Consider the following 25,826-nt stretch of genomic DNA (forward strand, 5'->3'; position numbering starts at 1 on the left):
TTTTTAGCTACACAATCCACCTTACATGAAGAAACTATTTACCATTGATGTGAAGGATCAAAGTTTCTGGAGGTAATTGCAATGGCTTGCTTGTAACTACAGTTCAGTTGCGATAGGAAATCTGAATCTGAAAAAACAGCATCATGTGGGGATTATCTGTAACGTTTCAGGCTCCCACAGTAGGAGCTTTCAGCGTTGTAAAACATGCTACAGAAAAAAATTTAATTTCTTAAGAAATTTAAAATGACTCGCAGTTACAATTGCCGGCACCCGGCCATTGAAAAAATAAATAAAAGGGCCTCATCCCCAAAACCATGGCCGGTGGTTGTGGAGATCTGCATGCAGGGGGCTTATAGGAATCTGGAAGCCCTTTTTAACAAGGGGGCCCCAGACCATGCCCCATGTGGAAAAATAAAAAATGAGTGTCCCTCCCTGTAAATCCATCGCCGACCCAAAAATTACGAAAAATGAAAAGTCAGCAGCTACAATTACTGCAGGTGCTAACTTTTAATAGATAAGGACACTTATCTGTCAAGTGAGCCTGCTGTGTCGGGTGCCATTCCAGGTAGGGGAATCCGGCAGCGAAGCAGGCTGTGCTTTCTAATTGGTCCAGTGGCGGAGGAAGGAAGAGGGGTCCGAACTTCCGAGAGACGGGGCCTCTGTTTTTTAGGGTGTTATCACACTTTTTGGCGTTAATTTCCTAAAGACAAATAGACATTGCAAGGGAAGTTGTACTTTGTAAGGGAATTTTACCCTGCACTTAGCGAATAAGGTGAAGGTCTGCTGACATCCATCATCCAATCACATGCAAGTAAAAATGTTATTTTTTTAAATTGTCTTTGTGCTTGATTGGGTATTCTTTGCAAAGTGAAATATCACCTCATTCACTAAGCTCTGGGGAAAATGCCGTTGCAAAGCGCAACTTCACTTTCACAGTCTATTTGCCTTTAGTAAACCACACCCATTGTCTTACCAGTTCAGGGAACAACAAGCAAACACAAACTTGTAATTTCAGTGACAATAGCTTGTCCAACAGCCCTCCAGAGGACCTAATTTAAAAATGAAATATGACCTCCTATTGACTACAATGTAATTTCATTTCAAAATCCTAGTGTAGCACCCTCCAATGTGTGCTACTAGAATGGAGAGTAGGCAAACTATAGTCTAGCCCAGGGATAAACCTGAGTCACTGGATGTAGGTCAGGGTTATTAGAGGCCAGGGCTGGATGACTCATAGCAGCTCTCTGATGCCCCCACCCTGTTTCTAGAATGTTGGAGAACATTCTGGAAGATAGTGGGTGGGATCTAGGAGCATTTGCCTTGAATATTTAGGGGTCCTTAGCCAAACCCCAGGTTGGGGGGCTGGCAGGGAACAAATGAGCCATGCCAGCAAAGGAGTTGGGTGGCAGATGGAGAAGCAGTGTTGAAGAGAGTCTGTCGGTAGTCCTTGAGGGACCCCTGTCAGGAGGGGCTTTACCTCGGGCTAGAGTTCAGGAGGGACCCTAGCCAGAGATACAGCAAGAGGAAGGAGAGACAGTAAGTAGATCAACACAGTGCATTTAGAGACAAGGGGAAAGACTGCCAGCTGTAGCAGTGCTCTCTTAAAGACAGTAGTGTGCCAAGTCTTCATCCAATCTTGCCCTGGGGCAGGGCCATCTTAATAGCATCATGGACCCCTGGGCAAAGTAATGCTCTAGAGCCCCTACAATGGAGACAGCGCAGGTAAGCTTTTGGGTGGAGCTCCGCTTTAACTACATGAACAATCATTCTGTACAGCAAAGAAACAGTAGGTAAATACTACATACATAAAGTAACAAAGCTGTCCTGTGCATATAATATATCTGATAGAATGATGCTCAGGACAGTTGTAATACAAGTATAGACACGGCTGCCAATAAAAAATCATGAAACACCATCCAGCCTGACAGTGCCTCAGATACCCCCAACAATGTAACCCCTCTACATCTTATATACATCCAGCACTCCTAACTCCTCCCCCCCTTCCACACACACACCAGGATTCCCCCTAAATTGTTATTCTGTTACCACCTCCACACCCCTGGATTCTCAACCCCAAATAAATACCCTAGATATCCCCCCCAGCACTCTGACCCCTCTACACCCTAGATATCCCCCAGCACTGTGACCCCTCTACACCCTAGAAATTTCCCTAGCACTCTGATCCCTCTACATCCCAGATATCCCTCAATCACTCTGACCACTCTACACCCCAGATATCCCCCAGCACTTTGACCCCTCTACACCCTAGATATCCCCCTATCACTCTGACCCATCTATACCCCAGATATCCCCCCAGCACTCAGACCCTTCTACACTCCAGATATTCCCCCAATCACTCTGATCCTTCTCTGCACCCTAGATATTCCCCCAGCACTCTGATCCCTCTCTGCACCCCAGATATCCCCCAGCACTCAGACCCCTCTACACCCCAGATATCCGCCCCCAGCCCCCTGATCCCTCTCTGCACCCTAGATAGTCCACCAGCACTCTGATCCCTCTCTGCACCCTAGATATTCACCCGGCACTGTTACAATATACCATAAGATGCCCCTTGTATTGTGACCCCACTACATCCTGGATACCACCTACACTGTGGTACCTCTAGCACTATATCCAACCAAGACACCCCAATCATTGCTACCCCCTATACACCCCAGATCCCCCCTCAGCATTGTTTTCCCCATACAAACTTGATATCCCCCAGCACCATTATTCCATCCATGTAGTACCCCCTTTTCCAGTGGAGATACAGTGCATGTGAACTTTTGGCTATGTGCCCACCTCCAGCACTGTGACAAGGACTCACCTATACCAATCAAGTCATGCAGGCAAAAGGAGGGGTGGAGTAGGGAGCATTCCTCCGGGCATTCCAAGCCCTTCTGTGCAAACAGTGCTGGACAGCTGGGCTCACTATGACACCATCCACAATGCCACTTCTGCAGGCGGGCTCTTAGCGCTGCAGATTCAGCAGCTCCCACTCCAGCTCCTACCCCAGGGCCTCCGAGTCCTGAGCATTCAAGCTGCATGGGGCGGGGTCAGAGCATCACTGGCGCTCCAGCCCCGCCTCTGCCCCTCACTGCTGGCTGTGAAAAAGGTATTGTTCTGCACACCACGGCGCACCGCTGCCAGCCTGCCTCCCCTGTGTATTCATCACTCTCAGTGCCATCATGGGGCCCCCAATTTCCAGGCAGTGTGGGCTCAAGGAGCAGCTTCTTTGGGGAAAGTGCAGGGGCCCCCCATGCAGATGGGGCCCCTGGGCAGTGCCCAGTTGTGCCCTCTGATTAAGATGGCCCTGCCCTGGGGAGTCTCCATGTGTGTGTCAGTTGGGAGGACTGGCAAGAGAATGCAGCTAGGTGGGCTGGTGGCAGCTAGGTGGGCTAGCATTTCTGCAAGCAGTAGAACTGGGATGAGCCTCTACAAAGAGGCAAAATGTTTTGTGAGATGCTGTTCACTCCACATTGAAAAAGAAAAATTATGTGGTCCATGGCACCATCAGTAATTGGCCTCCATCCCAAATTTGGACAGAAAGAAAGAGAATTTTGGTCAGGGGGACTTTGAATGAGGCCAATCACTTTATAGAGTAAGCACATAGGATATAAAGCACAGTAATGCTTGTATGAGTTTATTACTTAATATCCAACAAAAAAGTTTTCTTTTGGGGACTTTGAATGAGAGATGTATAACAAAAAGCAGTCATTGCAAAGAACATTTTACTGTATCTTGTGAGATCATATACAGAGTACGCAATGACAAAAAATGCATACACAAAATCGCATAAACGCAAGGCATGCTAAAAACCACATATACATATTGACGCCATGGTTCTTTGACATAACATGGGATGAAGACAAGTCCTACACAACATAGGCCACTGGAAGGGCTGGATGGTATTTAAAAGTCTTGAGTGGAACAATGTAAAAATCATCTGCATGGAAATCAGGCATGTAATCCCAATGCGTTTCGTTCACTCCACATTGCAACTTTACCAAGGGACTGTTCCTAGCTATGGATGAGCCGAACACCCCCCAGTTCGGTTCGCAGCAGAGCATGCAAACAGGCAAAAAATTAGTTTGAACATGCAAACACCATTAAAGTCTATGGGACACGAACGTGAAAAATCAAAAGTGCTAATTTTAAAGGCTCATAGGCAAGTTACTGCCATAAAAAGTGTTTGGGGACTCGGGTCCTGCCCCAGGTGACATGTATTAATGCAAAAAAAGTTTTAAAAACTGCAATTTTTTCAGACGCAGTGATTTTAATAATGCCTAAAGTGAAACAATAAAAATTAAATATTTATTTTAAATATTGTGCCTGGGGGGGGGGGGGGTGTCCTTTGTATGCCTGTAAAGTAGCCCACCTTTCCCATGTTTATAACATTGCCACAGCAAAATTACATTTCTACAAGAAAAAAATGTAATTTAAGACGGCTTGCGAATGTAATGTATTGTCGGATCCCGGCAATATAGATAAAAATGCAAAAAAAATGGCGTGGACGTCACCCCCAAAATCCATACCAGGCCCTTCAGGTCTGGTATGGATATTAAGCGGAACTCTGCAGCCAATTTTTTCAACAAATAGCGTGGGGTTCCCCCAGGCCACCAGGCACTATATATTCTGAACAGCAGTATATATACTATACGGCCTACCCTATATACTTTGCAGAAAATTGGGCCTTAGGTATTGGTGGTACCAGAACACTGTAAGCCCTCACAGTTACTCTTGCTGGGCACAAGAAGGGGCCCTGCTGTGAAATATTAGTTAAAAAATTGTAATTACATGCCCCTGTTAAATAGTGGCAGAAAAATTGGGCCTAGGGTGGTGGTCGTGCCACAACACTGTAACCCCTCACAGAAACTTTTGTTGGGCGCAGGAATGGGCCCTGCTAAGAAATATTATAACAAAAATTGTAATTACATGCCCCTGTTAAACAGGGGCATAAAAATTGGGCCTTGGATAGTGGTGGTGCCACAACACTGTAACCCCTCACAGATACTCTTGTTGGGCACAGGAACAGGCCCTGCTGTGAAATATTAGATCAAAAATTGAAATTACATGCCCCTGTTAAACTGGCATATAAAAATTGGGCCTTGGGTGGTGGTGCCACAACACTGTAAGCCCTCACAATTACTCTTGTTGGGCGCAGGAATGGGCCCTGCATTGAAATATTATATAAAAAATTGTAATTACATGCCCCTGTTAAACAGGGGCAGACAAATTGGGCCTTGGGTGGTTGTGGCGGTGCCCTAAACCAAAAATATTGTTGGAAGATAGCATCATCAAAATTGAGGAGGAATAGGATAGTCAGCATAGGCAGTCTTCAAGGGATCCCACATCCATAGCAAATTCAATCAGTTACATCAGCATCAGGTGCTTGATAGCTGATGATCCAAGAATGTATCATTTTTATGAATGTGAGCCTATCAACAGACTGTGGACAGGCACACTCTTTGATCAGTTACAAACCCTTCAGCAGCACTGAATGTGCATTCAGAAAGCACACTGCATGCAGGACAGGCCAGTAGCTCAATTGCATATTGAGCAAGTTCTGGCCAGTGGTCCATCCTCAAGACCCAGTAACCCAGTGGATGCTCTGTTGGAAAGGTCTCCATGTCTGCTCTTGCCCCTAGATATTCCTGCATCATGTAATGCAGATGCTAGCAATGGTTGCTTGAACCGATCAGACCTTGGCACTGAGGACTGAAAACTTGTTTAAAGGCATCGGTCAGCCGGCCACCTTCTCCACCACTCTTCCTCTGATTGAATGAAGCCTCAGCAACACGTTGTCCAGCACCAGGAAATAGTAACCTCCCAGGGTCTGGAAATGCGTTGCACAAACCTTTCTTCAAGGCCTCCTAAAGATGTTTCACCCTTTGCTCCCTCTGCAAAGGCAAGATGAGTTCTGCAACCTTACCCTTGTAACGTGGATCAAGAAGGGTTGCCAGCCAGTAATGATCCCTCTCCTTGATACCATGAATCCTAGGGTCCTTTCGCAAGGCTTTGCAGAATCAGGGATGCAATGCAGAGTAAGTTTGCAGAGACATTCGATTCTGACTCCTCTGGGTCACTAAGGATCACATGATCCGTAACTACCTCCTCGCAGCCACATACAGCTTCTTGGGTTTCTGGGGACTGAAAAACATCCCTTGAAGACTGCTGCTGAGTGTTATCCCCCTCCTCTTCTTCCTTTGTGTTTGGTGGCCCCATGGGAATGCTATCTGGATAAAGGGGGCCTTGAGAGGAAAGGAAGTCCTTCTCTTCCTCCTGCTGTTCTGCCTCAAGTGCCCTGTCCAGGATTCCATGAAGCATGTGCTCCAGCAGGAAGACTAGAGGGACAGTGTTACTGATGCATCCATTGTCGCTGCTCACCATCCTTGTGGCCTCCTCAAATGGTGACAGGACAGTGCATGCATCCTTGATCAGTAGCCACTAGTGTGGGAAAAGAAACCAAGCTCCCCTGACCCTGTCCTGGTGCCATACTCACACAGGTACTCATTGATGGCCCTCTGCTGTGTGTGCAGCCACTGCAGCATTGCCAACATTGAGTTCCACCTGGTGGGCATGTCACTAGAGGCGGTTGGTGGGCAGGTTGCATATTCCATTTGAATGTCAGCTAGCCGAGCACTGGCATTGTATGACTGGCGGAAATGACTACAGACTTTCTGGCCTGCCTCAGGGGATCCTGTAAACCTGGGTACCTGCTCAAGAACCTCTGCACCACCAAAACATGGAACATGGGTCAAGTGTCCCTGACGGAGGGCGGAGAGAAGGTTGGTACCATTGTCACATACAGCCAGTCCTGGCTGAAGTTGGTGTGGCGTCAACCACCTCTGAGTCTGCCCCTGCAGAGCTGACAGAATCTCTGTCCCAGTGTGGCTCCTGTCCCCTGCGCAGAGCAACTCAAGCACCACATGGCACCTTTTAGCCTGACTGCTTGTGTAGCCCCTTGAACGCTTACAGAGCACCGCTGCTTCAGAGGACAAATCTGCAGAAGAGGTCATAGAGGAAGAAGAAGAGGAGGGGTGGAGGAGAGAGCTGTGGCAGAATCACCACTAGCATTTTAGAGGTGTGATGCTGGAACAAGCTCCAACAACACTGAACCCTGTCCTGCATCTTTCCCAGTTGCCAGCAGAGTTACCCAGTTTGCCACGAAGGAAAGGTAACATCCCTGCAATGCTGGCTGGACCATGAGTCAGCGGTAATATGAACCTTACTGCTGGCCGCCCTGTCCAACGAGGCCAAAATATTGCCTTCCACATGACGGTAGAGAGCTGGAATGGCCTTCCATGAAAAAAATGGCATTTTGGAACCTGCCACTGAGGTACAGCACATTCCACAAATTCACGAAAGGGAGCAGAGTCTACCAGCTGAAAAGGCAGCAGTTGCAGTGCTAGCAATTTGGCCAAGCAAGCATTTAGACGCTGAGCATGGGGATGGCTGGGACCTAATTTCTTTTTACGGTTCAGCAACTGGGGTGGGGAAATTTTCCTGCTAAAATCAGATGGTGGTGTACTGTTAGCAGATTGGCTGCAAGTACTTGGGACACCTATTGCTATACCTTCATTCCTATCAGTGCAGGTTTTTGAGTGGGCTGGAGGTATAATAGGGTTGGAGATCCCAGATGAGGAACTGTCATGGATCTGACACCTAAGGGTTAACTTAGTCCAGGCTGATTTCAGTGATTGGCAACAGGCTGCCTTATTTAAACACCTCAGCAGCTCTGTGTTCTTGCTGTTTGATCTGCAGCTCTGTGTATGTGTTTCCTGAAGATCTGATATCTGCTCCTGTTTGACCCGGCTTGTTTTGAGACTGTTCCTATTATCCGCCTGCACCTGACCCTTGGCTTGTTTGACGATTCCTTCTGCCTGCTCCTCTTGTACCTTTGTTGCCAGCCTGATTATCAACCCAGCCTGCCTGACGTTCCAAGACTCTCCTCCAGTCTGCTATACTTACCTACTGCAGCCATCCAGCTTCAGTCCCAGTCTGCTTACCTGTCTGCTGATCCATCCAGTCTGCTCACCTGTCTGCTGATCCATCCAGTCTGCTCACCTGCCTGCTGATCCATCCAGTCTGCTTACCTGTCTGCTGATCCATCCAGTTTGCTCACCTGTCTGCTGATCCATTCAGTCTGCTCATCTGTCTGCTGATCCATCCAGCCTGCTGGTCCTGTCTGCTGTGCCGGCCATCTGACCCATCTGCTGTTGATCCTGCCAGGCACTCATACCATTCTGCACTCTCGTGCCACCTGTCTGCTCTACCAGGGGCCGAAAGTCAGATACGTAAGAGAGGCCTTCCTCTGCACTATCGGGCTCATCAGTCAGGTACATGAGAACTTGACAGGAACAAAGAGAAGTCTGCCTTTTTCTTTGTTGTAGGTCTTTCAAGCGCTATTGTCAATGGACTGCATGGCAGGCCGTCATATGTCTGGTCAAGCATGTGGTGCCGAAATGGCTGCTGTTCTGGCCACGCTTGATCCGCTTCAGACATAGGTTGGAAGCAGCAATGGTGTGATCTGCTGCACATGTGTCAAAAAAGGCCCACACCAAGGAAATTTTAAAGTCAGCAGAGAGTCAGTAGCGCCCTGCACCTGCTGAGCTCTGCGGTGTGATGCAATAGAGTGACTGCCCTTAAGCTGCCCCCTTTAGGACATCCTGCCTCGTTGGAGTTGTGCCTCCTCCTCTCTTCTATCAGGCACCCAAGTACAGTCAGTGACCTCATCATCCCCTCCCTCATCGTCACTGAGAGCAAACTTGGCAGTATGCTGCAGCTGGGGGAACAGGACTGGCAGTTTCTTGTCCTTCTGTGGCACACTCTCTCTCTAGGCTCACGTTACTCCCTCCCTCAACCTGGGAACCATCATCAGAGCCTTAAAATTGCTGCGCATCCTCCAGCAGCATGTACCCGACACTGTGGCCAAATAATTCTGGGGACTCCTTCGTGTATGATGGTGGGGCTACGGAAGGAGTGACTGTGGACAAGAAGCCGGTGCAATAGGCCGCTTTGGTAGCTGCGCTGGAAGGCAAACTACTCTGAGCCTGAGTGACAGAGGATGAGGAGGATGAGGACAGCTTTGTTATCCACTCCACCAACTCTTCTACATGTTGTGGCTCAATAACATGGCAGCAGCAGAAACAAAGGACAAGCATGCCCCACGGCCACCTGCAGAGGATGCACCATGTCCACGACCACCACTATTGACTCTAGACCCAGAGGCTGCCTGCACCTATTTAGTGGCCTGTGAGCGTCTGCCTATCCTTGGTGGCCTTCCGGACATGATGTATTTTTTGTTTTGGAACACCACACTACACGGTATTAGATACTGTGTACACTGCCTGAAGTGTAGTAGAAACTGTGCACACTGTATTAGATACTGTGTACACCACTAGAAATGTAGTAGAAACTGTACACATTGTATTAGATACTGTGTACACCACCTGAAGTGTATTAGAAACAGTAAACCACCAAATGCACTGTAGATATAGGCTACACTGGATGCAGGGTATATATATATATATATATATATATATATATATATATATATATATATATATATATATATATATATATATAAATAATCTCACAAAAGTGAGTACACCCCTCACATTTTTGTAAATATTTTATTCTATATTTTCATGTGACAACACTGAAGGAATGACACTTTGCTACAATGTAAAGTAGTGAGTGTACAGCTTGTATAACAGTGTAAATTTGCTGTCCCCTCAAAATAACTCAACACACAGCCATTAATGTCTAAACCGCTGGCAACAAAAGTGAGTAAACCCCTAAGTGAAAATGTCCAAATTGGTCCCAATTAGCCATTTTCCCTCCCAGGTGTCATGTGACTCATTAGTGTTACAAGGTCTCAGGTATGAATGGGGAGCAGGTGTGTTAAATTTTGTGTAATCGCTCTCACTCTCTCATACTGGTCACTGGAAGTTCAACATGACACCTCATGGCAAAGAACTCTGAGGATCTGAAAAAAAGAATTGTTGCTCTACATAAAGATGGCCTAGGCTATAAGAAGATTTCCAAGACCCTGAAACTGAGCTGCAGCATGGCGGCCAAGACAATACAGCGGTTTAACAGGACAGGTTCCACTCAGAACAAGCCTCGCCATGGTTGACCAAAGAGGTTCAGTGCATGTGCTCAGCATCATATCCAGAGGTTGTCTTTAGGAAATAGACATATAAGTGCTGCTAGCATTGCTTCAGAGGTTGAAGGGGTTGGGGGGGGTCAGCATGTCAGTGCTCAGACCATACGCTGCACACTGCATCAAATTGGTCTGCATGGCTGTCATCCCAGAAGGAAGCCTCTTCTAAAGGTGATACACAAGAAAGCCTGCAAACAGTTTGCTGAAGGCAAGCAGACTAAGCACATGGATTACTGGAACCATGCCCTGTGGTCTGATGAGACCAAGATAAACTTATTTGGTTCAGATGGTGTCAAGCATGTGTGGCAGCAACCAGGTGAGGAGTACAAAGACAAGTGTGTCTTGCCTACAGTCAAGCATGGTGGTGGGAGTGTCATGGTCTGGGGCTGCATGAGTGCTGCTGGCATTGGGGAGCTACAGATCATTGAGGGAACCATGAATGCCAACATGTACTGTGACATACTGAAGCAGAGCGTGATCCCCTCCCTTTGGAGACTGGGCTGCAGGGTAATATTCCAACATGATAAAAGCCTCAAACATACACCTCCAAGACAACCACTGTCTTGCTAAAGAAGCTGAGAGTAAATGTGATGGACTGGCCAAGTATGTCTCCAGACCTAAACCCTATTGAGCATCTGTGGGGTATCCTCAAACAGAAGGTGGAGGAGCGCAAGGTCTCAAACATCCACCAGCTCTGTGATGTCATCATGGAGGAGTGGAAAAGGATTACAGTGGCAACCTGTGAAGCTCTGGTGAACTCCATGCCCAATAAGGTTAAGGCAGTGCTGGAAAATAATGGTGGCCACACAAAATATTGACACTTTGGACCCAAATTGGACATTTCCACTTGGGGGTGTACCCACTTTTGATTCCAGCGGTTTAGACATTAATGGCTGTGTGTTGAGTTATTTTGAGGGGACAGCAAATTTACACTGTTATACAAGCTGTACACTCACTACTTTACATTGTAGCAAAGTGTAATTTCTTCAGTGTTGTCACATGAAAAGATATAATAAAATATTTGTATTTAATAAAAATGTGAGGGGTGTACTCACTTTTGTGAGATACTGTATATGTACATATATTTGAATATACCGCCTGAAGAATGCACTGTAGATATAGGCTACACTGGATGCAGGGTATATATATTAATACACTGCCTGCACTGACTAAATATCGAGTAAACACTGAATATATAGTCTATGCTAAATGCAGATGCAGAGTTAATATATATATATATATATATATATATATATATATACAGTGGGGACGGAAAGTATTCAGACCCCCTTAAAATTTTCACTCTTTGTTATATTGCAGCCATTTGCTAAAATCATTTAAGTTCATTTTTTTCCTCATTAATGTACACACAGCACCCCATATTGACAGAAACACACAGAATTGTTGACATTTTTGCAGATTTATTAAAAAAGAAAAACTGAAATATCACATGGTCCTAAGTAGGGTTGTCCCGATACCGATACTAGTATCGGTATCGGTACCGATGCCGAGCATTTGTCCAAGTACTTGTACTCCGGCAAATGCCCCGATGCTTTACCCGATACCTGGACAGTCAGGGTGATCAGTGCGGAGGGGGAGTTACAAGCACCAATTTCATTGAAGCATGACAGCCATTTCTCCACTTCCCCCCCCCCCCATCAGCTGCTTTGGTGAAATCTACACAGCTGTGATCAGTGCTTGTAACTGCCCCCAAAGCTGCACCGATCACCACTGACTGTCCCTGTATCCTCCTTCAGTCCCCCTCTGTTCTGCTGCTGTCCCCCTCAATGTCCCCCTCCGTGCTGCTGTCCCCCTCCCTTCTCCTCTGTGTCCCCCTCCCCCCTCCGTTCTCCTTCTCTGCCCCCCCTGTTCTCCTCCGTGCTGCTGTCCCCCTCCGTTCTCCTCCTCTGCCCCCTCTGTGCTGCTGTCCCCCTCCGTTCTCCTCCTCTGCCCCCTCCGTGCTACTGTCCCCCTCCATTCTTCTCCTCTGCCCCCTCGATCTTTCAGGATGGAGAGCAGAGATAGGAGCCAGTAAATCTGGCTCCTTCCTTTTCTGAATGAACAGCCAGTGATAACTGACTCTGTCCATTCACATAACTGAAACATCCTAACCTGTGTTTACAATGCTTCAGTTTATGAATGGAGAGGAGCCTCTGTCTCCTCTCCATTCATTTTCAGTGCAGCTGAGGCTGCTGAGAAGGGGACTGGGAAACATGTGTCCCCAGTCCCTTTCCCTGTCTCAAAGGGGAGATGTCAGGGGTTTAATAAGACCCCTGATATCTTACCAAAGCCCCCAGGGCTAATAATAATTAAAAAAAAAAGAATTGCAATAAATAATAAAAATAAATTAATTGTAAAGAATAATAAAAAATAAAATAAAAAAAAAAACACACTGACACTGCCCACTCCCCCCCCCTTTAAATAAAGAAAGCATTGTAAAAAAAAATAAAAAAATAAAAATAATAAAAAAATTAATTGTAAAAAATAAAATTGTAAAAGCAAAAAACTACTGACACATGTGCCACTGTCACATGACGAAAAAAAGTAAAAAGTATCGTAATCGATATCGGCGAGTACTTGAAAAAAAGTATCGGTACTTGTACTCGGTCTTAAAAAAGTGGTATCGGGACAACCCTAGTCCTAAGTATTCAGACCCTTTGCTGTGACACTCATATATTTAACTCAGGTGCTGTCCATTTCTTCTGATCATCCTTGAGAGGGTTCTACACTAGGGATGAGCTTTGAGTTCGAGTCGAACTCATGTTCGACTCGAACATCGGCTGTTCGCCAGTGCGCCGAACAGGGAACAATTTGGGGCGTTCGCGGCAAATTCGAAAGCAGCGGAACACCCTTTAAAGGTCTATGGGAGAAATCAAAAGTGCTAATTTTAAAGGCTTATATGCATGGTATTGTCATAAAAATGTTTGGGGACCCGGGTCCTGCCCCAGGGGACGTGGATCAATGCAAAATAAAGTTTTAAAAACGGCTGTTTTTTCAGGAGCAGTGATTTTAATAATGCTTAAAGTGAAACAATAAAAGTGTAATATTCCTTTAAATTTCGTACCTGGGGGGTGTCTATTGTATGCCTGTAAAGGGGTGCATGTTTCCCGTGTTTAGAACAGTCTGACAGCAAAATGAAATTTCAAAGGAAAAAAAATAATTTAAAACGACTCGTGGCTATTAATAAATTGCCAGTCCGACAATACACATAAAAGTTCATTGATAAAAATGGCATGGGAATTCCCCACAGGGGAACCCCTAACCAAAATTAAAAAAAAAATGACATGGGGGTCCCCCTAAATTCCATACCAGGCCCTTCAGGTCTGGTATGGATATTAAGGGGAACCCCAGTCAAAATTTTAAAAAGAAATGGCGTGGGTCCCTCTCAAAATTTATACCAGACCCTTCAGGTCTGGTATGTATTTTAAGGGGAACCCTGCGCCAAAATTTAAAAAAAAATGGCGTGGGGGTCCCCCCAAAAATCCATACCAGACCCTTATCCGAGCACGCAACCTGGCAGGCCGCAGGAAAAGAGGGGGGACGAGAGAGCGCCCCCTTCCTGAACCGTACCACATGCCCTCAACATTGGGAGGGTTCTTTAGGGTAGCCCCCCAAAGCACCTTGTCCCCATGTTGATGGGGACAAGGGCCTCATCCCCACAACCCTTGCCCGGTGGTTGTGAGGGTCTGCGGGCGGGGGGCTTATCAGAATCTGGAAGCCCCCTTTAACAAGGGGACCCCCAGATCCCTGCCCTCCCCCCTGTGTGAAATGGTAAGGGGGTACAAAAGTACCCCTACCATTTAACAAAAAAGTGTCAAAAATGTTAAAAATGACAAGAGACGGGGGCAGGAGGCGGAGCCTAGCGGAGCAGACATGCATTGTTAGAGCTCCACACCGATGAGGAGAGAAGAGAAGGACAAAGCGGAGCCTGCAGGCTCAAAAGGTATCCATTTGAACCTTTTTGCCCCAGGGAACAAACTGTGAAAGTTTGGGCAGGAAATATGGTACTGGGAGGAAACCGTGGCAGAAATAAAAATCACCTCACAAAGAGCTCACAGGCACTCACTGCAGCTGAAGCAGCTCCAGTCACCTCACAAGATACAGCATCAGGGCGCTCTCATAGACAGAAAATGTCACAGCAAGACTCTCCATTTGAGTCAGATACAGAACAAATCCTCTCACAAACTTCTCCACAAGCCTCCTCAGTATCCCCAGTAATATTATTACAATTTGAAAAGGTGCTTCATAAGGCTTTAAAACAAACCTCAGACCAAATAACAAAAAGCCTAACCAAAGAAATAAGAGAGCTGGGAAACCGCACCGCAGCCTTAGAAATAAAAATGGATGAAATTGAAATTACAACCCAAGTAAATATAACAGAATTGGAACAATTAAAAGAAGAGAAATTAATACTTCAAACTAAGCTCGAAGATTACGAAAATAGAGCCAGACGTTCAAACTTGCGCATAAGGGGAATACCTGAAACTGTGACAGACCTGCAATCTACTATTACTGCTCTATTACAAGAACTAAAGCCAGATATCCCTATTGAACGTTTAGAACTGGACAGAGTACACAGAGCCCTCACAGCCAAAAAGAAAGATGGACCCCCACGTGATATAATCACAAAATTTCATTATTACAGAACGAAAGAACAAATACTAATTGCTGCAAGAGAAAAAAGGAACTTAATTTTCAAGGACACAATTATCAAATTTTTGCTGACCTATCCCAACTTACTATTACTAAAAGACGATCCATGAAACCTCAACTAATGGAACTGCAACGCCACAACATTATGTATCAATGGGGCTTCCCCTTTTCAGTCAGATTTAACTACCAAGGTACAATTTACAGAAGCAGATCAGCAGATGAACTACAACAAACCCTTTTAAAATTAAATCTGACAGAACCCACAAGCAGCAACTCTCCCACACGCAGAAGAATGGCATCATCTTCACCTTCAGGCAGCACTCATAAAATTTCAGAACAAAATGGGAATCATCATTCTCACAAAAGAGGCCGTTATGCCACATCATCCATGGACCAAGAAGATTCAATAGGCTGACATCCTAATTCCTGATATCTCTTCATTTATAATACTAAGAGATGGTTCTCTATAAAAAACCTATATTTATAACTGAATGTAACTGCATTCTGATAGTCACACACTGTGAGGGATCATGTTACATTCCAGTTATATTTCTTATTACTTCTTATTCATATAGCCTTAGAATATATAAGTGAAATAAGGAAATTCTTGTTCAGTTATATATTATCAAGTAATAACAATAGATTTATTACTTTTTAGGACAAATATGTTCAATAATCCAGAAGTAATGGAAGCTTTTTCTTTCTTTTCTTAAAACAAATATATTATTACCTAACTAGTTCCTAGAATTATGTTTTTGTTTATTCTAATCTGAAGCAATACAACCTCAATTTTATGAGTTAACATATCTAAACAGTTACATATGAAAAAAATATGTAATTGTTTACTCTAAAAGGGTTAAAATCCCAAAATAATTCAAACTATCTTCATCAATACCAAAGTTATTAACAGTACCTTTCTAACTGAATTATTTAGCCTAGGGCAAGACTAACCATATACAACCACCCTGGAATAAATAATTTCAACAAAAACTATATTCTGCACTCCAATTAATGAAACATCATTTTGATGTCTTTTGACATAGCACTTCTCTCCTGTAAGCGGAAGATCCGTGTACCCCCATTAGCCCTCCTCATTCTCCCAACCATATTATGTGGGAGTGTGACGAAGGCACTTATTCCCCTGAGAGAGATATTTATTCTCTTTCACGGGTAAATTGTGATTACTTGCAAAAAATAATTTATACAAAGTATCATCTAATCTCATATGTTTTTTGTTTACTCTTTACTCCAGAATTCACTGGTTTCTTTTCTATCTATTCATCTCTTCAGTCCACACAGGTTGATCTGCGCAGTCAGCTCTGCATAACAAAAAGTAAGTCAAAACTATTTGATCTATTGCCATGGCACCACTGAATATACTTTCCCTGAATGTTCAGGGAATAAATGTCCCTCAAAAAAGGACCAAAGCCTTCCGTACTTTCCATAACAAGAAGGCTCACATAGTATGCCTCCAAGAAACACACTTCACCAAAGATTCTACTCCAAAATATATTTCTCCTTTTTATCAACAAATTTACACAGCTTCTGCCTGTACCAAGCAAAGGGGAACTCTAATTGCATTTCACCGATCCACACCATTCACCTTATCATCAGAAATTAAAGACCCAGAAGGTAGATACCTGATACTCATGGGTTATATAATGGATACAGCAATCATGGTGATTTCCTACTACGCTCCTAACAAACAACCTACACCATTCCTCTCACATATATTACAAGTGATTAATACACACAAAATAGGAACAGTGATAATGTGTGGGGATTCGAACCAGGTCCTCCTCCCATTTCTAGATAAATCACCTTTTACACCATCCAAAATAACCTCTAGATTACCTTTTTCTCAACTTCTTTCCAAATACAATCTGGTAGATTCATGGAGAGAAAGTAACCCAATGAAAAAGAAATTCACTTATTTCTCGCACCCTCATCAAACCTTCACCAGAATAGATCATATTTTTCTAACAATAGGAATGATACCAGAAATTATTGCATCAGATATAATTCCGATTCCGTGGTCTGACCATAATGCAGTATAAACTACTATAGCCTCAGCCATACCAAAAGCGCATGACCCAACGTGGTACTTACCGGACATAATGCTCAAACACCCACTACATCAGATGGCCATTGAACAAGCTTTAAAGGAATACATATCAATTAATAATACAACAGACATCTCCCCAATAACACTGTGGGAAGCTCATAAGCCTGTCTTGCGTGGTACAATACAAAGACAAATGGCACTATTTAAACGGGAACGCAAAAATCTAGCAAAAAACTAGAACTCAATTTTAATGCAGCCTACATATCATTTCAAGATAATCCATCTCAGAGTACAAAATCTCATCTGGAAAAATCTAGATTGGAATACGATCTATTTCTCACTGAGTCAGTTGATAAATCCCTCAAACACTCCAAACACAATTTCTACATGAATACAAACAAACCAGGTACATATTTGGCTCGGGCATTAAATTCAACTAACAAATCTTTCAAACCAATACGTTTGAAATTATCAAAAAATATTTACACTTGTAATCCAGTTAAAATAGTCCATAAATTTCACTCACATCTCGCAACTTTATACAAGACAAACAATGAATTTAATCCTACGGAAGCTGAATCCTTCTTCTCAAAAATAACCTTACCTGAGTTATCTCAGAATCAAAAAAGCAGTTTGGATGAGCCTATAACTATAGATGAAGTTGCTAACGCCATAAAAGACCTAAAACTTAACAAAAGACCAGGCCCAGATGGCTACTCGGCTTTATACTATAAAACATTCTCAGAAATACTCTCTCCCATTCTCACTGAAACTTTTAACAAACTTCTAGATGGACATTCTTTTCGGCAAGAAACACTAATGGCAATTGTTTGTATGATCCCAAAACCCCTTTCTGATGATACTTCCTGTGTGAATTATCGGCCTATCTCTATGTTAAACCTCGATATTAAATTATTAGCAAAAACGCCTCAATAGCATTATAGGAAAATTAATACATAGAGATCAAGTAGGCTTCATGCCAAATAGACAGGCAGGCGATAATATACGCAGGGCAGTGTTATTGGCACATATTGCTAAAAAACGGAAAATCCCTTTATGTTTTCTATCTCTCGATATTAAGAGGGCATTTGACACAGTATCCTGGCAATATATGCAATATTCATTACAAAAATGGGGTTTTGGACCCCACTTTTTAACATAGATCAAAGCATTATATAATAAACCCAAAGCCTATATAAAATATGCTGGATACAAATCTGATGCCTTTAATATCGAAAGAGGTACCCGGCAGGGTTGCCCATTATCTCCCTTATTATTTGCCCTTATACTCGAACCCATGGCCCAATACATCAGAACAAACCAAACTATAACTGGCATTGAAATAGGAGGTATTACACACAAATTATGTATATTTGCAGACGATATATTACTTTTTCTATCATCACCACAGGTCTCTGGTCCTAACTTAATACCAGCTCTTGATGGATTTGCAGCCCTATCCGGCCTTATGATTAATCCTAAGAAATGCCTAGTGCTTAATATTTCACTCACAAACATGGAATTGATCCCGGCTAGGGCTGCACTCCCATTCACATGGGCAGAAAAATCAATCCCATATCTTGGAATTCATTTAACAGCATCTCATTCTGACTTATTCTCAACCAATTATCCTCCTGTATTAAGACAGATCACAAATCTAATAAAACAATGGTCGCAACTTCCTTTATATGGGGCTCTTCTAAACCACGTATACCTATACACACACTACATCTTCCCAAAAATAAAGGAGGCCTGGGATACCCTAATTTTACTAACTACTACAGAGCAGCACATTTGGCCAGTCTGTCCAAATACCATGCAAAACAGGAAATCCCATTATGGGTATTTATAGAGGCTTCAGAAAATGACCCTCTATTAATATCAAATTTATTATGGCTTGATCCTAGAGACCGCTTTAAAATTCATAATCCCATAACTAAACACTTCTTATCTCTCTGGGATAAACTAAAAACCAAATATCAGTTACAATCTCCACACAATCCTCTCCTTTCTTTTATCAGAAATCCGGCCTTTTATCCGGCATGGATCTACCCAAATTCTTTTAAAGCTTGGACAACATCAGGCATTCAGACACTAAATGACTTCATAGCAACTAAATCATTCCTTTCATTCCCATCGCTTAGAGAAAAATATGATCTACCAAACTCTGAGATATTTAGATATCTCCAAATCAAAAATTTCTATACACCATTCCTAAAGGGGGATACACCATTATCCCAATTATCCATTTTTGAATCAATCTGTACAAAAGATCCATTTGCTAAAGGTACAATTTCATCACTTTATAATCAATTATATGGAGTAGCAAATCTTAGTAGACCCTCTTACGTTCAGAGGTGGGAGGAGGACCTGGGACGAACTTTAGAAGACACGGACTGGTCTAACATATGGCTCACATCTAAGTCATCTTCACCCAACATCTTAGCACTGGAGACAAATTATAAAGTCCTAACTCGCTGGTACCTTGTACCCGCTAGAGTGGCAAAATATTCACCTAATACCTCAACTCTTTGTTTTCGAGGATGCCCAGAAATAGGCACATATTTACACATATGGTGGACGTGCCCAGTAATCCAAACCTTCTGGAAGGAATACAACCAGATCCATATTTAACTTTACTTAATCTAAAACCGGAATGGTTAACACTCTCTCAATTCAAACTTATGATCCAACTAATAACGGCTGCAAAACAAACAGTGGCCAAGGCATGGAAATCTCCTACATTGGTACTAGCAGAAACAATTCACAGAATGAAAAGAGTGAAAGCAACCGGGTGGGACTTTGCATGAGGATATAGGGGCCGTTCGACGCCCCTCCTCCATCCCAATTGTATAGTAAAGTAGAGGGAGAACAGGTGTGGGACTTTAAACAAGGCACATGGGAACAAAGGTATGAGTTGAGTAAAATTTGCATTTTAATGATAAAAAGAGTTTAAACAGAAGGTCATACAGTACATCATTGAGCATAAAAGATGGTACATAAATAGTTTTGCAAATTGATACAGTACATAATTAGGCACATAGCTCTACATATGTTGGCACTTGGCTCTCAAGTATTAGAAATTAAAAAGTATAATCAAAACTAAAGCATCACAATTAGCAGATATAAACCAATGGGTACATATTGATAGGAACGTGTCAAAAATAGCAAATAAAAAACCAATGGGTGCAAATTAATGGGAACATTATATGCGTATGGGTTCATGTGGTGTACACCTAACGGTAGATAGAAGCTCTACGTCGTAACGTCGTTTCGGGGCCTTATAGCCACTCATCAGGAGCGATACCGAGGTGGTACCTATGGATTGGGGAAATAGCGGTAATGAAAAGTGAAAAAATGCAAAAAAGAAAGAAAGAAAAAGAAATGTAGGATATGAATATCATACTGTAGGTGGTAGAAATGGACTCACAGTGATGCCTGTGTGGAAGTGATGCAGCCCAGGGCGCCACGCCAACCGTAGATGCCCTGTCCCGAAGCTGAGGGGGCATGGTCCGATGGACAAGACCAACGCACCGAACACTGCAGGTGTGGTCATGGTGTGGGAGCTAGGAGTGTGGGTAGAGGGGTGATCGCTGAGTGAAAAAAATGGATGCTGAGTGTCTGTGTGGAGAAAAACATATAAATACATAAAAATGTGAGGGAAAAGAAAGAGAAAGATGAAGGAAGGAAAGAAAAGATAGCAGAGAACTGGAATCAGAGACATAAGGTGACGAAAACATACTTTACTATACAATTGGGATGGAGGAGGGGCGTCGAACGGCCCCTATATCCTCATGCAAAGTCCCACCCGGTTGCTTTCACTCTTTTCATATAACTTGGGATGGAGGCACATGGGCGCCAAGTGGGCAATACACATCTACCTCCAATTTTCCCCAATCTCTTACGTATCCCACACACACATTTTCCCCTTTTGCTCTATTTATTCCACCATGACAGATCAACCCTGTACATACATCCTTACAGTCTCTGTTTCAATCACCCATATGGTGCCAGGATTCTCCTGGCACCACAGCCCAACTCTATGTGCTCGCGGTGTGCATGCGTGGTTTGGTGGGGCCCTCTGGCTGCCCCGGCTGGCCTTTGCTGTCCCCTCCCGAAGCTGCGACGCGTACTGTGGTTTTCCCCTCCCTCCGTGGGAGGAGTTGGGCGGGGTCTCCCCCACTACGCGTCGACGTCATGCTTCCCGCACCAGCTGTTCGGCGTCCAGCGTGACGCCTTATCAGCTGATGCCTGGGTTTCCATTCTCCAGCTCCAAACGAGTCCGGGGGGTCGCCCCACGGCTGGCCAGCCCTGTATCCAGCCGAAGGGTCTGGGGCTCTCCCCCCAGTTCTCCGGGCTGCTGGTGCCTGACGTTGGGGGCCTTCTCTGGTTGCATGTACCGCGGCAGCGTCCCTCCAGGCTGTGGTTCCCCTTTCTTGTCCTTCCAGCCCCCACCACTTTACTGCACATCTCACAGCCGGCATCCACGCCCTTACTTGTTTTTGCACAGGTATGTTTCTTTTTTGCATTTTTTCACTTTTCATTACCGCTATTTCCCCAATCCATAGGTACCACCTCGGTATCGCTCCTGATGAATGGCTATAAGGCCCCGAAACGACGTTACGACGTAGAGCTTCTATCTACCGTTAGGTGTACACCACATGAACCCATACGCATATAATGTTCCCATTAATTTGCACCCATTGGTTTTTTATTTGCTATTTTTGACACGTTCCTATCAATATGTACCCATTGGTTTATATCTGCTAATTGTGATGCTTTAGTTTTGATTATACTTTTTAATTTCTAATACTTGAGAGCCAAGTGCCAACATATGTAGAGCTATGTGCCTAATTATGTACTGTATCAATTTGCAAAACTATTTATGTACCATCTTTTATGCTCAATGATGTACTGTATGACCTTCTGTTTAAACTCTTTTTATCATTAAAATGCAAATTTTACTCAACTCATACCTTTGTTCCCATGTGCCTTGTTTAAAGTCCCACACCTGTTCTCCCTCTACTTTACTAATTCACAGAATGAATAATACAATGTCCCATGCTAAGATGGTAGCCATCGATCAAAATCAAATTCCAAAATTTGAAAAACTTTGGCATCCTTGGATAAAACAACAGTTCCTGTCAAACTTCAATGACTCTGTCCTGTTGCCATGGTAACAGATTAAATGACTTACAGAGACACCCATTCTAAGACTTCAAAGAGAACTAAAAAGAATAATAAACTGACGAGCGGGACAACCTTGTGGACCATACCTTTACCTTTCAACCCTTTTTCTTCTTTCTCTTTCCTTTTCTCCACCTTACGATTAAAGCTCATTATCAGAATTTATTTGACCTATATACACTCTACTTGTAAACAATATGTATAGTAGGTATAAATCATTTAAATACCTACAAAAGTAACTAAGGAAATGATATATATCTTTAATTTAGGTTTACGTGAACCCAATGTTTAATATTTGAAATTTCATGATATTTACCTATATAAACCCTACTGTAAAACAATGAGCTTACTTTATAGATCCTAGTAAACTTACTTTATGTATCTTTATAACATTGTATACTCAATAAACTTCTTTTGACAAGGAAAAATGACAAGAGACAGTTTTTGACAATTCCTTTATTTAAATGCTTCTTCTTTCTTCTATCTTCTACCTGACCCCGCCCCCCTCTGACGTCATGGGGAATGCCACAGGGAAGTCCCCGTCAAGTCCTCATGCGTCAGAGGAGGCGGGGTCACCGGGTGGCCCCGCCCTCCATTATTTAATAACCGTCAGAAGATGAGAAGCGTCACACAGCAGGAGCCTCCCATTATGGTGGATGCGGAGCGGCCCGAGAAGAAGAAGGGAAGAAGACGCCGCGGAGGAAGATGTCGGATGAGAACACCGGAGGAAGAACCAGAAGAACCAGAAGAAGAAGAAGATGGAGGAAGAAACTGAAGGAAGATAGAAGATAGAAGAAAGAAGATAGAAGAAAGAAGAAGCATTTAAATAAAGGAATTGTCAAAAACTGTCTTTTGTCATTTTTGACACTTTTTAGTGACATGGTAGGGGTAAAGTACCCCCTTACCACTTCACACAGGGGGGAGGGCCGGGATCTGGGGGTCCCCTTGTTAAAGGGCGCTTCCAGATTCCAATAAGCCCCCTGCCCGCAGACCTTTACAACCACTGGGCAAGGGTTGTGAGGATGAGGCCCTTGTCCCCATCAACATGGGGACAAGGTGCTTTGGGGGGCTACCCCAAAGCACCCTCCCAATGTTGAGGGCATGTGGCCTGGTACCTTTCAGGGAGGGGCGCTCTCTCATCCCCCCTCTTTTCCTGTGGCCTGCCAGGTTGCATGCTCGGATAAGGGTCTGGTATGGATTTTTTTTTTTTTTTTAATTTGGCCGGGGTTCCCCTTAATATCCATACCAGACCTGAAGGGCCTGGTAAGGAATTTAGGGGGACCCCCCACACCATTTTTTTCAAATTTTGGTTCAGGGTTCCCCTGTGGGGAATTCCCATGCCGTTTTTATCAATGAACTTTTATGTGTATTGTCAGAAAAAATAAATTCATTAATAGCAGCGAGTAGTTTTAAATGACTTTTTTTCCTTTGAAATGTCATTTTGCTGTCAGACTGTTCTAAATACGGGAAACATGCGCCCCTTTACAGGCATACTATAGACATGCCCCAGGTACGACATTTAAAGGAATAATACACTTTTATTGTTTCACTTTAAGCATTATTAAAATCACTGCTCCCGAAAAAACGGCCGTTTTTAAAACTTTTTTTTATAAATATATAGGGGAATCGGGACTTTAAATGAAGCACAATTAAGTGCCTCCATCCCGGTAATGAATAACCATGAGAGGGAGATTGGAACTTTAGATGAAGTGATTGAATAGTGGAGGTAAATAAAACCATGTTTAATTTTCACCATGGAGTATTTATTTGTCAACCACGATATAGAAACAATGAATAACGTAATAAATACAAAATAAAAAAGTACCAGTTGATATGCATATAAGAGGCGTGTACATGCTGCTCTATATGTATTTTTTATCATATTCATGCCTGTGTTTTATAAGAATGTTGTGGGGGCATCTGACCTTTTTCCCCTCCCATATAAATTTGGATAGAGCTCGTTGCATATTTATGTAAAATGAAGATGGTAATTGAATTGGGAGTGCTCTAAAGTAATACAGTAACTTGGGAAGCAGAATCATTTTATATGCCGCTAACCTTCCTGACCAGGAAAGATAGAATTTCTTAAGTCTAAGCATTTCTTGTGTCAAATTATTAAGCAGGGATTCAAAATTGGAGGCGTACGGTTGTGAAAGTAGGTTAATTAACTTAATACCTAGGTACGGAAGTGTGTTCTGTACCCAAGGGTATGGTAGTGAATTCTGGATTAGAGTTCTCGTCTCATGGTCTACGCCCAAGCTCAATATGCTTGATTTGGTTGCGTTCACTTTATAATAAGACACAGCATTGAACATATCTAGTATTTCATGGACCTTTCTCAGGGAGTGAGCCGGGTTGGAGAGCGACAGAATAACGTCATCTGCGAAAAGTGTAATGGTATGCTCTACTTTTCCCAAACGAATTCCAAACGAATGATGCCTTGCTGGTGGCGCTTGGATGCGACTTTTGGGTGAGACTTTTTTCTTCCCCTTTTTTCTTTGGCGACTCTGTCTTGTTTTGTTTAGTTTCCTGCCCCATGTTGTCCCCTCACCTTCCCCTCACTTCTATTTTTTATTTCTATTTTTTGGCCATATTTTTCACTTAACCCCTGCACTCTCTACACAATCCCATTAATAGTTTTTAGGTATAAACTCTTCAATACTCTGTCATTATTTGTACTCATTTAAACACTCTTTATGGAACTTACTGGGTTCATTATCAATTACTACTATCTACACTATATTACCAATTATAACTATATACATATTTATTACTTTGTCCCCAGATATATCTGTTCCGGTTACCACATTTTATTTTTATATGTGGATACTCACACCACACGATGCAATTCTTCACTATACCCAAAGTAACATTCATGCATCACCATGCACCCACCACGACGCAGTGCATTCCCTGTCTGAATTGGTGAGTGTAGTTGGTCAATCACTTTTACACACTTAAGGTTAATACATATTCTCTATATATTTTTTACTTTTTTACAACAACAATATTATTCATTAATTTATACATATACTCCATAGGAAATTTGGCTGCATCAGCTCCTGATGAGTGGGGAAGCTTCCACGAAACGCGTCGAGCTTTACTGTTTTTTGATGCCCCTACTACATTCGATATGGAATCATAATGACCAAACCAACTTATGTGTTCCAATATAATAATTCTTTTCATCTAGTGGTTACATTTTTACTGTGTGGATGCACTTATCGATGCCAGGCATGTTGTCGTTGATATTACTGTGCTATACTTTTCAATCTACCACTAATATTATATGCTGCTCTATAGGTATTTTTTATCATATTCATGCCATGTACATGCCTCTTATATGCATATCAACTGGTAATTTTTTATTTTGTATCTATTACGTTATTCATTGTTTGTATATCGTGGTTGACAAATAAATACTCCATGGTGAAAATTAAACATGGTTTTATTTACCTCCACTGTCCAATCGCTTCATCTAAAGTCCCAATCTCCCTCTCATGGTTATTTAAAACTTTTTTTGCATTGATCCATGTCCCCTGGGGCAGGACCCAGGTCCCCAAACACTTTTTATGACAATAACTTGCATATAAGCCTTTAAAATTAGCACTTTTGATTGTTCATGACTTTAACGGTGTTCGCGTGTTCAAACAAATTTTTTGCCTGTTCGCATGTTCTGGTGCGAACCGAACAGGGGGGTGTTCAGCTCATCCCTATTCTACACTCTCATTTGAGTCCAGCTGTGTTTGATAA

This window comes from Aquarana catesbeiana, linkage group LG10, assembly GCF_042186555.1.
Source record: "Aquarana catesbeiana isolate 2022-GZ linkage group LG10, ASM4218655v1, whole genome shotgun sequence".
Classification (NCBI taxonomy): domain Eukaryota; kingdom Metazoa; phylum Chordata; class Amphibia; order Anura; family Ranidae; genus Aquarana; species Aquarana catesbeiana.